The following is a 15,076-nucleotide window of genomic DNA, read 5'->3' on the forward strand; positions in this document are numbered from 1 at the left end:
AGCTCCCCAGAAGGAATATAATTATTATTCAGCACAAATATGCACTAATAAAAATGACACAATGAGCATCAATGACACAATGTAACTCTGAATCATGGATAACATGACTGACATCAAATCACCTAACAAGAGTAAGGGAATACATCTGAGTTGTTTGTTTTTGGTACTAGGAATTGAACTCAGGACCTTGCACTTGTCAGGCAGGTGCGGTGCCACTGCACTATATCCCCGGCTCCAGAGTTTTTTTTTACTATCTGGCAACACTTAACCATTTTTTTTTAGCATCACTCACATTGGTACAGTCTGAAAAGCAGTTAATCACAGAACCCTAACCCTAACCCTGAGCATAGCTCTAGTAAAGCGCGTGGCTAGCACCTATGTGACCCTAGCTTTAACATCCAGCACTGCCAAGAAATAAAGTATATATTAAAATATATACATGGAATACACATCTTCCATACAAACACCTCAGCATCCCAACCTCACTGCACAGACTTCATCTCTGACAAGATTGTAATATACTAGACTCTTTAAAGACAGGGCCTCGCTGTCCAATTCAGGCTGGCCTCAAACTCTGGTGATCCTCCTGCCTCAGGCTCCCAGTGCTGGTATCACTGGCGTGTACTACCATGCCCAAAGGACATCCTTCTTGTATAACCTGTATCAAACTGGGTGGACGTTTCAACACGGAGAGCAGACCCTCACGTACCAAAGCCATTCCTGTCTCCTTCAACACAACAGACTTGAGAATAAAATGCACCTCATTCCTGAACTCACGGAAATTGTTTTCTAGCATAAAAAATTCATTCAGGTACTTCGTGATCGTTATGGAAAATTAAAATGGGACTCTGATTCAGGGGCTAGGAGTTCTGGTCTGAGGGCTACGGTTCCCCTAAGTGCCCCACAGCAGCAATGCCCCAGCATCCAGCCCGAGCTCTCCACACAGCCATGGGCCTCGGCCCCCGGGTTGGGTCCTTACGCCCTCTGGCGGCCAGGACCTCCCTAGCAGCACTTTCCAGAGGAGAGCAGGTGTTGGAAACGCCTCTAACAGGTGGATTCTGGCCCAGAGTCCCCCGGCTGAGCCCAGTGGGTCCTCCTCCTCCCACCTGCTGGCCTCCTGACGTGTATCACCGTCTGCTCCTAAACGCTATGCACCAGTCTTTTGAGACTTCTGGAAAGGTGGCCAAGTGGTAAGCAGCAGCAAGCAAACCAGCCTCCCCAAGATCAGAGTGCAGGCCTAGAAAATAACTTGGGGAGAAAAGGAACAGGGAAGCTGCAGCCAGGACCCAAGAAGGGGCTGAAGGGAAGACTGAAGCCTGCAGAGAAACTGAAGGGGCGACCAGCATCTTCTCCCTGCCCCTGGCTCCGGCGTGAGACGGGGACAGACACACAGTGAGCACAAGCCTGGGAGCAACGCAGCAGGGGAGGGAGAGGCAGCCTGGGGCGGAGGGACCAGGACCCAAACCAGAACCCAGAACTGAGACAGCCCTGAGTGACTTCCTTGCACGATCCTGCAGCTTGCACAGCGCGTGCCCCAAGCCCACAGCCAAGGCCAAGCTCAGCTGGCAGAACCCCGGGTATCACCCTGCATTGAGCCTGCTGTAGCCGGGGGCTCACATGCATGGCCCAGGCTCTGCCTGCCTCCTTCACCTGCCAGTGTCAGCAAGGACGCACGGTGCCCGGGGCTCGAGCACAGACCTATAGACCCCAGGAGATATCACAGTTTGAAAACACACAGAAACCATTCTTCTTAATTCCTTTGGTTTTGTTTTATGACTGTGAACACTGCTTTTAGGGTTTTGCTTTGTTCTTTCCTTCCTGTCATTGTCACCAGTTTCCTAAAGCTTGGGCAATCTTCTTTTGTCCTTCAAACTTGCATCTAATCTCTTTCTGTGCTTCTATTTTTCCCTCTATTCCTTTTGTGTTGTCTGCCTTAAGGGTAAACCACTCTGAGAGACTTTTTTATTACATATAATTTTAAGGTATGTTTTAGATTTTGTTTTATACCTATAACCCTTGTACCTATCATTAAAGGTGGCAAACTAACAGTCACCACAGTCTGTCCCTTTCTAGGCTAAGCTTGGTGCTACTGTTATTACTGACTGTACTACTTCAACCAGGTGGACAGAGTTGTTGCAATTAGCGTATCTTCCTTGTATGCAATACCTAGATTGTCTGAAGGTCATAAATGATACTGGACTCCAGCACTGAAGAATGGGGTACTAGGCAGAAATGGGACCTCTCATCCCTGAAAAGCTGAAGACAAAGGATCTCGGTACACACCCAAAAGCCAGCCATGACTATAAGATAGCTCTGAAAAGCTGGGTGTGGTGGCTTATGCCTGTAATCCCAGCACTTGGGAGGCTGAGGCAGGAGGATCATTTCAAGTTCGAGACCAGCCTGGGCTACAAAGTGAGCTCAAGGACAGCCTGAATTGCATATCGAGACCCTGTCTCAAAAAAAGACAAAAAAAAAGATAGCTCTGAAAAGTAGTCATTTCTTAATGAGATCTTGATAGTAGGAATAAAGCAATTTACAACTATCAACACAGAAACTGAGGAAGCAGGTGGTGACCCCAAGCCCCAACTCTCCAAAGGCAGATCCAAGGGGCACTGAGGTGGAAGAAATCAAAAGCCACCAGCTGAACTTTCCAAAATGCTAGCAGAGACTTCCAGGAGAACATGGCGGACAGATAGCAGCAGCTACGGAGGCTCTCTGAAAAACCCAGCTTAGAATTCAGGAATGCTGCGGAGTAAGGAATCATCAGCAAGTGGAGATATGCCCTGCTGACCCAAGAACGAACTGGGCTGAGAGAAACCAACTGGGAATGCAATCTTGGTGCTATAACAGGAACAGAAAAGCCTCAGCGTGGAAGCTGGAGCCCGCGCCATTGGAAGCCGCGATTTGGGTTCCTGGCGCCACCACTGCGCCTGCATCCACTTGGCAGAGAGAAAGACAAGCGAAAGCTCTGAGAACGGGAATCGGTGAACGGAGTTGAGAGAAGGACGGGCGGGGAGCTGTGTATTGAACTGCAGTGAGTGAGAAAAACTGGGACTCTTCCACGGTCCAGGAGACTCTAACAGAGGACATTCTGGGACCTGGCAGACTTGCGGGAACAGGGCACTGCAGTGACTTCAGTCACGTATCCCCCTCTCAAGCAGGATTGGGGAGCAGTGTCTAGCCTACGTACCACTGCTGGCTGAGACCCAGTAGGCTAGCACAACCCAGATCCCAGCGCCTGAAGGTGACCTGGAGGGACGGGCCCTGCATAGGCTGCCTGGTCTGCAACTTCCTGGTATGTTGCGGTGGGTGGGAACACCTAGCCAGCCAATTCAATCAGACTGTGGCTGACAGGGAAGGAAGCTGGGCCTCCTATATACGCTTGCATATATAAGGAACAAAGAATATGGGAAGAGGTGGCAACCAGAAAGGCTCCTGGGCCCCCACTTCTGAGAAAGAGGCAAGAGCAGACACAGCACCAATAGATATAAAGCGCTATCTCCAGAGCCTCACAGACAAGTTCAGGAACGAAGTTATTAATGACCTGAAACTAGACATAAGCAGAATAGTTAGAGAAATGCTAAGCACTGCCCAAGAAAAAACAGATGGTGGAATGGAAGAACAGAAAAAGAGGGGAGAATTGTTTAATGGAGAAAATAGAGATAGCATAGAATACATGAGGCACGTTCAAAGAGATTACCAGGAAACTAAAAACTCTATCGAAAACTGGCATAACAGCTTGAAAGAAACTAAGGACAGATTATCTGAACTGGAGGGGCAGATTTGTAATATGGGAGCATGAAATGAAAAACTTTTTAAAAATAACAAAGAAACAAAGAGCAATAATACAAAGACTAGAAGATGATAAGAGGATTTATAACTTAAGAATTAAGAACATAAAAGAAGAAGTAGGGACACAAACAAATGAACTACGAAAGCTACTCACAGAAATAATCCAGGAGAATTTTCCTAATTTAGCAAAAGGTAAAGATATTCAATTGTATGAAGCATACAGGACCCCAGCCACCTACAACCCAAACAGAGCAACACCCAGGCATATAATAATTAAAATTCCAGAAATCCAATACAAGAACAGAATATTAAAAGCCGTCAGAGACAAGAAACAGATCACTTACAAGGGAACACCCATCAGAATTACAGCAGATTTCTCTGCACAAACCATCAAATAACGAAGAGCGTGGGGGAAATAATTCAAGCTTTGAAAGATAATAATCTCCAGCCAAGATTGATATATCCTGCACAACTATCCCTGGAAATTGATGGAAAAACAAGGTGCTTCCAAGATAAAGAGGAACTAAGAGAATATGCAACCACCAATTCAACTCTACAGAGAATACTGCAGAATATTCTAAAAAAGAAAAATACGAAGAATCCAGAAATGGTGGCAGAGAGGCCACAATGAATGAAGCAGAAAACAAAATGAAGAAGACAAATTGACAACTAATGACAGAAAAAGAGCTCAACAGAAATGAGGCAGAGAAGATTGGATGATAGGAACAGCTATTTTGGAGAAAATGACATCTTAATAGGTAATACTGATTTAGTATCATCTTGTTTTGAAGTCTCATCAAGCTTTTGTTCTTCTGTTTCCATTGGTCTAAACAGGTTGTATCTTATTGGATTTTATTATATATGATAGTATAAGCAAAAACTTTTATAGACAAGGAGATTATACAGAAACCATTGTTCATTTTCTGTTAGTTGATTCTAAATACCCTGTAATACTATCATTTTCTTAAATGGTTTTACATTGTTTTGATATATTTGATGCTACAGTATACGAAGTTATACTCAAAGATTTCAAGGAAAGAGACAATATGGTAATTACTTTCATGTTGGGATTATCTTGTGATGAAACACTATTTTGCTTAAATGGTTATGTTTTGATCTGCGCTGTTTTGCTGTTATGCCCTTTTTATCTCAATCTCCATTTTATTATTTACTTTTTTATTTTTATCCTTTCAATTAAGCGCAAAATAAATTTTAAAAATAGCAGGATATATTATAGTAACCACTTTGACTTTCCATTATCTTGATTTAAAGCCCTGTATTGCTCTCACCATCTTGTTTTGACTGATGTTCCTCTATTCTGTTTTGCTTGATAGTACCAGGTTCAAAAACTTAGGCAACAGCTGTGAAGATAGTGGGATTCATTATGAAGCCCATTCTGGTTGACTATTATCTACTTTTGAAGACCTATAATGTCTCCAATGTTTTGGTTTTGTTGGTTTTGTTCTTTACTGTTTTGTTCAATTTTATTATAACTGATGATCTAGGCAATTCTACTAGAGATAGCGGGAGGCATTATAGTAACCATTGTTGATTACCTTGTATTATGCTTTTACATTATCTATTATGTACACCCTTTTGATTTGACTGACTCTGTTCTGTTATGTCACATTTGGTTCTACTCTCTTCCAAAAAAGTAATAAGAACTGTGGGAGCAACAAAACCCAAAATGTGTAATTCTCATTGTACAAAAGAGAGGAAAAGTAAGTGCTCTAAATGATATAACTGCATGTATATTTAAGTGTATAAGATAGATAATGATATTACTGAGTTTTGCTGGATCATTGAACAGAAGTGTTTGCAGTCTCACTGTTGGAATGTCCACTTTATAAGCTTTAATTTTTTAACTTGAACAACCATTTCTAAGATGACAATATGTAATCCATTAACTAGTGATTTCCTACTGTTTATTTTTTTCTGTAAATCTGTATAACTTGTACTCTTTCTCTGCTTTTTTTCTTTTTCTCCTTAAATAAAATTTTTTTTAAAATGCTAGCAGAGGAAGGAACAAAGCAGATGAGTCTAGAAAAAAGCAATCAACAATTACACAGACAACTAAAGAGATGAGGCCATAATAAGGTCATATTAGTGAATCTAGAGTAGATTCAGATTAAAAAAAAAAATAGAGGCTCTTAGGAAAGTGACAGAAACCATGAATGCCCAACATAGAAAACAACTGAATTGTATGAAACCAATTCAAATAGATATCTATGAGATTAAAAATTCTACTAAAAATATATGGAGCAGAGTCAACCAATGTGAAGACAGACTACCAGATCTACAGGACAGGTTTACACTTAGCAATCACCAAATAAAAGACTTCATAAAAACAGCAAGGGAGCCAGGTAGGGTGGTGTATCTCAATAAATCCTGCTTTCCAGAGGCTGAAGCAGGAGAGATAACATAATTTGAAACCAGCTTGGGCTACATAGTAAATTAAACACTACACAGTGAGACCCATCTCGAAAAAGTAAAAAAAGAAAGAATAAGAGCAAAAGCCAAGAAAAATCAATCCAACCGCTATAGATGATTCAAAGAAGAATAGCATCAGATTAAATGCAATCAATGAAAAATCATAAGACAGCAAAAAAATAAAAAACAAACAAACCTGTTCACAAGGCAGACATGCTGATATACATCTGTAATCTCTTCTCTCAGGACACTAAGGCAAGAGGATTGCTGTGAGTTCAGGGCTAGCCTGGCTAAACATGAGTTCAGAGGCAGCCTGAATTACATGGCTTCCTATGTAACTGTCTCAAAATAACAAAACAAAGGAACAAAAAAAACATACCTGACCATAGAATTAAGGATGGAAAAAGAATCTGACATACAGAAGTTACATATAACAATCAAGGTTCCAGAAATTCGACACAAGAACAAAAGATTAAAAGCTGATCACCTATAAAAGAAAACACATCAGAATCAGCAAATTTCTCAATACAAACTGTTAAGTAAAGGAAAGCAAAATATTTCAAACCTTAAGAGAAAACAACTTCCAATCAATATTGAAGCACCCTGCAAAACTATCTTTCAAAAATGATGGAGAAATAAGACACTTTCATGATAAAGAGCACCTGAAGAAATTCATGACCACCAGATTTGAACTCTTAAGCAGTTATAAAGGATATTACTCTACAAAGAGACAATGAAGACAACAATTCCTAAGGATCCTTAATAGAATGAATCCAACAGACAAGGCAAGCAATTAAACAATGGGGAAAATAATATGACAAGGATAACTCAATACATACCAGTCATCACCACCAAGGTAAATAAATGGTCTCAATTCACCAATCAAAAGAAACAGGCTGGCACAATGGATCAAGTAGAGCCAATGATATGCTGCATACCAGAAACACATTTAACTCAAAAAGAAATTCACAGACTGAAAGTTAAAGGATGAAAAACAGTACTCCACGTGACAGGAACCCAGAAAAAGCCCGGGTAGCTATTCTGTCTGCAGACAAAATGGATTTCAAACCAAGACAGATCAGAAGGAAGAAAGGTCGCTATATATTTACTAAGGGAACAATCCAAGGGAAGGAGATGACAATCATAACTATATCCACCAAGTACCAGTTCACCCAACTAAAACAAGCACTCACGGCTGTGAAAAATCAAATAGACATTAATACAGCTGTAACGGGGGACCAAAAAGCCCCAGTGTTACAAACAGACCAAGAAGACAAAGAAAAAAAAAAAAAATCAACACGTTAAAATCAGGGGTTCCAAGGAAAACAATTACATATAGCATATATCATTTATAGTACTATTTATAATAGTCACCCAAGGAGTCAAACACAAAGAAGTGCATTTCTTTGTAGGACCTGCAAGTCTTACAAAGTGTATTTCTATATGATTAAAGACCTGGAAAAGTCAGCCGAGGGCCTGGATCCTACAGCAATGTCCTGCATTAGTCCAGCTGAAGACCTAGAGCCCACAACAATGACTCATGCAAGTCTATTTAACAGATCTGCGCTGAGGCCAGCTGCAGCCTGTCAAATGCTAGGATTCGCCCCTACGATCACCTTAAACACTTAGATTTTTGAGCAACTTCTGTTAGAAAGAGTCAAGACACGAGACAATGAGTCACAGCTGGGATCTCCTCTCCATCATGGGAGAGAGAGGAGAAGATGAGCTAAAGTACATAACAGGAATGACCAGGTGCTTTGAAGAGTGGTAAAGTGGATTTCCAACCAAAGAGTGGCAGTCTTCTAGAAGATGGGCAGCACTTGGGCCTTAGGAAGTGGACAGTGTATTCTGGAACAGAATGGGCCATTAGGGTCCCTCTTAGGTCGTATGAGAACATGGATAATTTAGCTGACCAAGATATAAAACGTGAGAGAAATGAGAAATGGAGGGAGGAGAAGGTGAGAAGAGAGGACCTCCCAGAAGGCTGGGGTGGGGGCACCTGTGGCAGAGGCAGACCCATCTGGTGTCAGGGTTTGGGGGTTTAGGTCTCCCTGACGCTGACACATCAGGCCAGACAGAGGTGCCAGACTTCATTAAATATGCACAGGAAAAGGGACGGTGTCAGGGATGAGGCAGAGTAGATGCTCAGTGGATTCTCACCCCTGGATCTCTGGAACAGCAGTGGTAGCAGCAGCAGAAGGGGCAGCGTATGCTCCTTGATGCCGGGTTGTGAGACTACAGAGTTTGGGCTGGGAGCGGGGCCAACTGGCAGCTAGGATTCGGGCTCAGAGGAGGGGGCCACGCTGGTGGTCAGGGGTTGCATGGAGAACAATTCCATACAGGACACAGAGTTTATAGTATTATTCTATGCTGGTCACCCAGAGTTAAGTACAAAGAAGGTGTTCACCACACTAAAGACCTGGGAAATCCATCAGGAGGCCTGAGTCAACAGTAATGTCCTGCATGAGTCCAACTGAAGACATAGAGCCCATGACAATAATTCATGCCAGTCAATTTTGTGGATCTGTGCCAGGAAGGCCCAAAGGACAGCAGTGGAAGCTTGAAAGTCTATGCCAATGGGATAAAAGATCTGTGCCAGGGGGTTGAGGTTTTTGAGGTTTCTGTACTGCAGCCAAGAAGCAACACTCAAAATAAGGACCAGACTCCCTTGAAAAGTAGCACAGCCATCCTCAGGGACAATGAGGCACTGAGCTCCTCTGAGAACAGCTGAGTATGTATGAGGAAATCAGCATGACAAGCTTCTCCTGGAGACTGAACAGCAAACATCTCCCCTCTGGAGTCAGGAAGCGATCCTGGGTGTAAGAAGCAGAGATCCTCCAACCGCAGCCATTCTCAGCAACAAGGTCCTGAGCTCCTCCGATGATAACAGCAGAGTTCCTATCAGGGGGGCCAGCAAGACAAGCTGCTCCAGGAGAACCAGCAGCTCCAAACAACACTTAGGAAAACCCACAATGCTACTCTTCCTCTCCAGGTCTCCTTTTCATGCTGGCAGCAGTCCTCAGGGGGCCATCCACACTCAGCACTACGCTGATGCAGTTCAGCCAGTGTTTAAGTTGACCACCGATTACCAATCCACTAAAACACATCAATATCAAAACTGAACCAAACCTCTGAATAGACTCAGTAGATATCTAGAGTGTTCTAACCACAACAAGAGAATACACATTCTTCTCAGCTGCGCACAAGATGTTCCTTAGAATAGACCACATACAAGCTCATAAAACATGATTAAGTAAATGCAGAGGAACTGAATATACTGCCTGCCTATTATCAGACCATAGCGCAATGCGGTGGGGAATCAATAGGAACGGAAACCACGAAAGCTATATAAACACATACTTCCTCTTCAACAACAGGACACAGAGGAAACTGAACAAATGAGACAGTTTATACAAAATTTTTTTTTTTTTGGTCTTTTTCATTTTATCGGTACTGGCGATCGAACTCGCAACTGCCTGTTTGCCAGGCAGGCGCTTATGCTGCTGAGCTAAATCCCCAGCCCCCAGTTTCTAAAATTAAACAATAACCTAAGGCTGAACCTCAAGACTCTACAAAGAGGTGAGCAGATTAAACCCAGAGCGCTGGAGGGCAGGAGGAGAGCGCACAGTCGGTCTCTCCCAACAGTAGCCACCTGCAGGTCGGGGTTCCCTGATGGGCCCGAGCAGCTGCGAGGCTCCTCATCAGAGGGCTGAGCTCCGACACAGGAGCTGAGAGCCCGGGCAGCTGCTCCGAGCCGTGGGGGACACCCAGAAACTATGGCCGGAGCTGATCCAAGCACCGGGCGCGCCAGGCACTCCAGGTTCATCGCTTTCACCTCTGTGGAAGACGGAGGCACAGCCATGATCACGAGGCCAAGTGCAGGGGTGACGGGGCTGCAGACCAGTCTTACGGGAGCGGTCCCCAGACCAGGGGCACGCTTACCCAGGAAGATCTCTGTAGGAGGCATTAAAGAAGACGCGAAGAGCGTCACCTATGAGGTTATTTTGAACACTATGGAAAACTGGAGGTGGCTGAAACTGTGAGTGACCGAGGCAGTGGAAAGAGAGGGGCTTTGTTCTTGTAACCTTTAGATGACCATGGCTCCGTGGATAAGACTGTCATTCACAAATGCCGCACTGTGAGATCAGGAAGGCCCTGTTTGGGCAGGCAGTGGCCAGGAAATCACCCAGCCACGGGGGTCGACATGGCTCTGGGAATTGTGGTGGTGGCGGCGGAAATGGCAGTTTTGGTCACAGGGGGAAACTTTGGCAGCCGAGGTGGAAGTGGATGTGGTGGCAGATGGGAGGGCAACAATGGATTTGGTAATGATGGAAACAGTCATGGAGGGGGTGGAAGCAACAAGGAACCTGGACAACAGTCAATCTTCGAGTTTGGGGCCCGTGAGGGGAGGAAGCTTTGTAGGCAGAAGCTCTGGGCCACGCGGTAGTTCCAGCAGCAGTGGCTATGGCAGTGGCAGAGGGTTTCAATACTTCCAGGAAACAAAGCTTAGCAGGAGAGACAGAGGCAGGGACGCTACAGGTTACAACAGATTCGTGAACCCAGCCAAGCACAGTGGTGGCAGCACCCAGCTGCTACAAAGAAGACAAGTTTCTGACAATACTCGTGTGTGGGGGCAAACAACTCGAGGACTGTATTTGTGACTAACTGTATAACAGGTTATTTCAGTTTCTCTTCTGTGGAAAGCTACATTCCAGCAAAGGGTTTTAATGTAGACGTTTTGCACCCATGCTATTGATTGCTAAATAGTGTGATCATGATGCTGAATAAATATGTCTACTTTTTAAAGCTTGTATGAGGAAGGGGATTATCAAGATCAAAGTGGAATTGAATGTGAAAAGACTCAAATTCATGCAATCAGGAATAAAAAGGATGAAATCACAAGAAATCCTATAGAAATCGAGAAGATTATCAGTTCCTACTCTGAGGAACTTGTATGGTAATGAAATGGAAAATTCCAAGTGAATGGATTCCTAGATACAAATCAATTACCAAAGTGAAATCAAAATATAAAAGTTATAAAGATTCTAAATAACCCAGTATCAATCAATGAAATTGAAGAAGTAATTTAAAAACTACTATTATGGTTTATGTAAAGCTTCATGCAGTCATGGGCAGTAGGCTTTGCAGAGGTGGCTCAATCTGGAGTCATGGTCCAGAACTGGGATTAAGGGCATGAGTGCCACAATCACTCTGAGGTAGGTATCCTGCATACAGTGTAAGAAATGAAACACGCTGGTCTCTCTCTTCCCTTGTCTTCAGGTGCCATGAATGGTTGCCCCTCTGCCACGTGCCACCCTGCCTTAAAGCCACCTGATTATGGACTGAAACCTCTCCAAACTGTGAGCTAATAAAGCTTCCCTCCCTTAACTTGTGGGTGTTGGGTTTTTGTCTCAGTAACGAGTGACAAATAACTAAAACAACTAACAACAAAGAAAAGTTTAGGTCCTGATGGATTCATTGCTGAATCCCACAAGAGATTTAGAGAACTGATCTCTACTCCTCCAGCTCTCCAATGAAAGTGAAACGAAGCAGTACTCGCGAGGTCATTCCTAGAAGCAAGCATTAGCCTGGTATCAAAACCAGAAAAGGACCCATCCGAAAAGTGCTACAGGGCAATCTCCTTAATGATCACAGATGCAAAAATTCTCAGTAAGAGACTGGCAAACAATGCAGCAAATCATCAGGAAGATTATACCCCATAACCATGAACAATCCACCCAGGGATGCACAGATGGTTCAACATACACAAATTAAAAAATGAAACACACCATTTTTACAGAACCAAGGAAGAAAATCATATGATCATCTCAATGGATGTAGAAAAAGCATCTGACAAAATTCAACACCCATTCCTGATAAAATTCCTACAGAAAATCAGAATACGAGGTCTTTATCTCAATCTGATAAAAGTCATCTATGACAAACCAACAGCCAAAGTCATACTAAATGGTCCAAAACTGAAAACTTTCACTCTGAAATCAGAAACAGCCAGTCATGGGAGTGTATGACTATAATCCTAGCACTGAGGAGGCTGAGGCAAAAGGATTATTGCAAATTCAAATTCTAAGACCAGCCTGGGCTACAACATGAGCTCAAGGTCAGCCTAAACTGCATAGTCAGACCCCGTCTCAAAAAAGACAAAATCAGAAACAAATACACCATTCCAAAAATAACAAAATCACTTAGAAATTAGGGAGATAGCACCTTTCAGAATATAGCATCAACAAAAATAAATTACTGAGGAATCAATCTAAAGAAGGAAGTAAAAGACCTTTACATTGAAAACTACAGTACTCTGAAAACGCAGATTGAAGAGTATGGAAAGGCATTTCTTCTTCTTGGGTAGGAAGAACCAATATAGTTAAAATGGCCACATTTCCAAAATTATTATATAAAGATTTAGTGCAATCTCGATCAAAACACCAATAATATACCTCACAGAATTTGGGAAAACAACTCTAAAATTCATTTGGAACCAGAAGAGCCCTAGGATACCAGAAGTATATCTGAGAAACAAAGGCAGGGCAGGGTACATCACATTTACTACAATTATACGACAAAGCTGCAGACATAAAAATAGCATGGTACTGATATAAAAGCAGACCCAAGGATCAATGGAACAGAATAGAAGATGCAGAAACAACTGTTATGGCTAGTATATTGTGTCAACTTGGGCCATTTACAAGTTTAACTGAGAGACTCAGTAGGAAGCCAAAGTTCTTACTTTGTAAATATCTTAACCCTGTGCAAGAGGAGGGCAAGGGCGTGGCTAGTGGACAATATTAGCTAGGTTGTTTTTCCCTTTTGGTCTGGCTGCTCCTTGAAGTGCTGCCCCAGTGCCATGCCACCCTGCCTTGGAGCCAGCTGGTTATGGACTGAAACCTCCACAAACTGTAAGAAATAAACTTTTCCTCCCTTCATTTTGAGTGTCAGTGTTTTGTCCCAGCAAGGAAAGTAACCAAGACAAATTCCAAACATATTCATCCACCTTATCTTTGACAAAGGGGCCAAACAAATTTACCACAGGAAAGCCAGCCTCTTTAATAAATGGCACTGGGAAAACTTCTTCCCACATGCTGAGGAGTAAAACTAGACCCGTATCTCTAACCATTCACTAAATTAAAATGAAGATAGATCAGAGATCTAAATATGAAAGCAAGGAGTGGATGTGAGGTAAGCACTCTGGGAGGCGGAGGCCAACTGCTATGAGTTCAACGTCAGCTGAGGCTACACAGTGAATTCAAGGCCCACGCGAACTACATAGCAAGACCCTGACTCACGGAGAATTATAAAAGAACACTTGATCTGCTACAAGACAGAAGAGGTGAAACTCTTACAGACACAGGCGTAGGCAAAGATTTCATGAACAAAACCCATATTGCATACAAAATATGACAAAGAATTAACAACTGCTGTCATATCATATTAAAAAGCTTTTACATAGCAAAACTAACACAGTGAACACAAACCCACACAATGGGAAAGTATTTTACCAGCTAGTCCTCAAAGGACTGATATCTAGACTATACAAAGAACTAACTCAAAAAAACCAGACACTCCAAATTTAAAAATCCAATCCCAAAATGGAATTCACAATGAGTAGGCACTTCTCAGATAAAGAAGTACAAACAGCAATTAAATACAGAAAAAATTGTTCAACATCACTGGTCATTTGAGAAACACAAATTAAAACAACACTGAGATTCTATCTCATCCCAGAAAGAATGACTAGCATCAAGAAATCAACCAATAAGAATGCTGGTGGGGCAGAGGGGGAAAGGACCCCTTCTCCACAGCAGGTGAGCGTGTGGATTGGTACAATCACTGTGGAATCAGTGTGGAGATTCCTCAGAAAGCTAGACCAGAGGTTCCATGAGACTCTGTTGTTCCCTGCTAGGCATCTCCTCAAAAGAATTAAAGCACTGTACCACAGCGATATATGCATGCCCACGTTTATAGCAGAAGTTTGTAATAGCTAACTTTTCTAAACAACTCAAATGCCCATCAGTAGATGAATGGGTAAAGAAAATGTGTTTCTGTATACAACAGAGTACTATTCTGCCACAAAGCCAAAACCTGAGACATTCTTAGGTGAATGGATGCATCTTGAAAACACCATTTTAAGAGAAACTCGTTGAGCACACATGTGTATCACATGGTTTCCTCTGTGTGAGAACCCACACAGTCAAAGAGGGTTGACTGGGTGACAGATATTGGGCAGAGGAAACAAAATGTTCCCATGGCAAGGGGAATGGCGGGGAGGGGAAGGGAACAGGAGTAAAAGAGTAAAAATGAGTGGAAGGAAGGGACAGCTTTGCAGAGTGACAGGCAAAGAAGGATTAAAGGTGAGGGAGGTGAACGGGAAAAGTTAGAAGACATCAAGTACAAGTACAGATTCACTAGGATGAATGTGACTGTTATGTGTGCCAAAGTGTACCAATTCTACTCTTTAAAAAGACAAAACGAGGGGCTGGGGATTTAGCTCAGCGGCATAAGTGCCTGCCGTGCAAGCAGGCGGTCGTGAGTTCGATTCCCAGTACCGATAAAAAGGGAAAAGGCAAAAAAAAAAAAAAAAGACAAAACGAGACGAAGCCCTCAAACGACTTTGCTTTCTTCAAATTCTGTGGAAGTTTCCATCACACACTTCTTTCCCTGCTAGCTTATTCTGTCCCCTGTTCAGTGCCTTCTCCAACCAATGACACTGAAATGTGACATTCACGTGAAATGAACATCTCCCGTCCTGCATTAACCTCTCCAAACAGAAAACCAAGACGCAGCCCATCGGGGCAGATGGGAGGAGAGAGAGCCCGAGGACATAGCAGGCGCAGGCCCA

General features: G+C 43.0%; 1 protein-coding gene across 8 annotated transcripts in view; it reads right to left on the reverse strand.

The window, feature by feature from the left end:
• Positions 1-15,076, reverse strand: part of Ino80d (INO80 complex subunit D) — a 77,222-nt gene that overhangs the window by 21,799 nt on the left and 40,347 nt on the right. The gene's annotated exons all lie outside the window — the stretch shown is intronic.

This window comes from Cavia porcellus, unplaced genomic scaffold (assembly GCF_034190915.1).
Source record: "Cavia porcellus strain 051 isolate PalLab524CR breed Dunkin Hartley unplaced genomic scaffold, mCavPor4.1 scaffold_26, whole genome shotgun sequence".
Lineage (NCBI taxonomy): Eukaryota > Metazoa > Chordata > Mammalia > Rodentia > Caviidae > Cavia > Cavia porcellus.